We start from the raw sequence: 2,848 nt of genomic DNA on the forward strand, positions 1-2,848 counted from the left end.
GGACTTAACCATTTCTATAAGCTTTAAATCACTTCACCATTCTTTGCCTCCGGCCATGTGAGTGGACCCCAAGAATGAATTGCCATTGTTCACTCCATCGGAATGTATCCACGGGCAGGGAAAGACCCAAAGCCAACAACTTCCTGGCTCTCAAGAAAGGTGGCCATCAACAACTTAGACGCTCACTGTAGGACAGCAGTGAGGAGAGAAAGCTTTCCTTGCCGGGAAGGTGGCAACGTTCCCAAACAGGATGCCCCCTTTACAGCTAAATCTCAGAAAGAGTTCCCTTTGCGTTTATTTCTGGATATGTCTGTCGTTCAGTCCTCTATCAGAATGCAAGCTTCTCGAGGGCAGAGACCATATCCTTTTCCTCTTTCACTCCAACACTTACCAATGTGCCTGACCCATAGCAGGCACCTCATAAACGTGTGTGGAATCCATGGGTTCACTTTGCTGGGCACGGCCAAATATAAAGATCGGAAAGACAGCTTTGTACTTAAATGTCTCATAGCCTGGTGGGGTAGGAAATGAGAACATAATGGATTTACAGTACAGTGAGGTGTTCTAAGTGTACCCTGCATTTCATGGCCCTTTTGTGTTTATAACACACTAATCACATCTACTTTCTTATCTGATTCTCAGGACACCCCAGTGATGTTTGCACAGCAGATTCATTAGCCTCGTGCTACATACCTGAGATCAGTTACTTAGGATGCAAGGGGTGGAAATACTCAATCCCAATTACATGACTTAATTGCATCTGTTTCTGAACCCCAGATTTGGGTTCTTCCCATGATGCTTTTGCAGCGTTCCCGGTGAATGCAGGCCTGTTCAACTTTGAACACCAAAGATGGTGAGACTAACTAAATTATTTTAGATCAACCTTATTAAAAGTGCTTTCTTAGTCACTCTCTTCTAATCACTACATTGAATTTGTGTAGCAATTTTACAGATAAAAGAACAGAGAGAGAATGTAAGTGCCTTGAATCTAGACTAAATTGTAAAACTCGTCAGTGCCTAAGTTAAAACTGGAACTCCCCCGTTCACCGTCTCTCTGGCCTTGAAAAATCAGTCCTAGAATCCGTGGGTCATAAGAATAGAAGAAACTGTATGTAGTACACCCTCCCACCCATGCAGAATTGCTTCGTCCAGCTTCTCCTTGCACATCTCTAGCGAGAACACACTGCTTACCACACTGGAATGCAGGCTGCCCATTCTTGGAAATCTCTTTCATCAGTCTTTTCGTCATTAACAAATAGAACTCTCTGACTCCCTGCCATTTCCTCTCATTGGTTCTGCATTGGTTCCATTTTATTCAATTTATGTTTATTGGGTAACTACCTTGTGCTAAGCACCCCATCGATAGGTACTCTTATTATGCCCATTCTGCAAACAAAGAAACTGGCCTTTGAGCAGTTGAAAAAATCCCAGGTGGGAAGAGGCAAGGCCAGGTCTGCTGTCCTTAAGTACCAGGCTGTCCGAATGACGAGGCACACTTCCTGCAGGCAGAGCAGAGTTAAGACCTGTTTAGCGACATGGCTCCCTCTACGCCACTCTCCTGGTTTACAAGTCAGTAAATGTTCAGGAGCCTCCAATCCAATGTGCGAGGTTAATGAATAATATGTAAAAGTTTATAGTTTATACAGTATAATCTCATAAACATTTATTAGTATGCTAATAGAAAGTAATGGCCATGTGAGCATAAAATGAGAAGGGGGCTGAAGTGAGGGAGCAAAAGAGCTGTCAGAAATATTCGTGGTGTCAGTTTTTACCAGTGAGGCGTACAGGCATGATCTCCCACAGATTCACTGTCCAGCTTGACCTCTGGCTGACCCTGACCAGGCCGAAAGAATACTGGAGATATGGGGTCTAGTCCTGACTCTGTCCTTCAAGAAGAAAAAGGAACTGACCTTTATTGAAACCCACTCTGTGCCAATGCTCTACTAGACATTTCCTCAGTGATTTCCCCACTTGCTCTTCATGGGTGAGCTTAAGCAACTGCTCGGCACATTACAAATATTCAAATTTATTTACTCAATTATGCTGAGTTAAAATGAAATCAGTCTCCCCCTCTGGGCTCTGTATTATATTCTATTTCTAATGGTCTCTTGTATATGCTCTCCTGATTCCAAGAAAGTTTTCTGCCATCTCTTCCCAAAACATCAAGCAGGTGACATAAAATTTAAATCATCTCACTTTCTTGATGTCTAATGCAAGGCAGTTTAGTGCCAGAGAGATGGCACCTGGAATCTCGTCCGTCATTGCTCTCAGTGGCCAAGGGCAAGTCATTTGATATAATGTACTAGTCGGTCTCCTCATCAGAAACACAGAGAAAATAAAGATCTCATGATATGAGAAAGTATGAAATATGTGAGAGTATCTGGAAACACATCCATGTGCATTTGCCTCTCTGCACAACTATGTGCTGAGTACCGAGGTGAGCAAGCTCTCAGGCTGGGACTCTGGGGCTGCACCGATGACTAAGACCCGATTTCTGCATTTAAGTGGTTCACAATGTCCATGCGATGGAGAGTGAAGGGAAGAAGTCAACCTTAAACAAATAGAGTTATAAATACAGTTCTATGGGGTGAGAAAGCTCAATTAATTTCATTGGATGGGATTTTTCAGAGAATACTTCAATAAAGAGAAAGGTTGCATTTTCAACCTAGCCATGAATAATGAGCAGACAGTTCTGCAACAGGACTTTTTTTAAAATCTAAGAGTATGTTTATATGCATGTATATTATATTTATTTGAACTACTAAATACTATATCACCTAATTAAACCACACATAGTTTTCTTTGCCTACTTAGGGACAATTAAGCTGTTACCACTTTTGCTCTATTA

General features: G+C 42.1%; 1 long non-coding RNA gene across 1 annotated transcript in view; it reads right to left on the reverse strand.

Moving 5' to 3' along the window:
* The window catches only part of LOC107183877, a 25,203-nt gene extending 23,708 nt beyond the window's left edge, over positions 1-1,495 (reverse strand). The window contains exons 1-2 of the long non-coding RNA XR_001514688.1: positions 1,342-1,495; positions 392-512 (exon numbers count right to left, since the gene is read on the reverse strand). This is a non-coding gene — a long non-coding RNA (uncharacterized LOC107183877). The remainder of the gene's footprint in view (positions 1-391; positions 513-1,341) is intronic.
* Positions 1,496-2,848: the final 1,353 nt, after the last annotated feature.

The sequence above is a fragment of the Myotis davidii genome, unplaced genomic scaffold (assembly GCF_000327345.1).
Source record: "Myotis davidii unplaced genomic scaffold, ASM32734v1 scaffold79, whole genome shotgun sequence".
Taxonomy (NCBI): Eukaryota; Metazoa; Chordata; class Mammalia; order Chiroptera; family Vespertilionidae; genus Myotis; species Myotis davidii.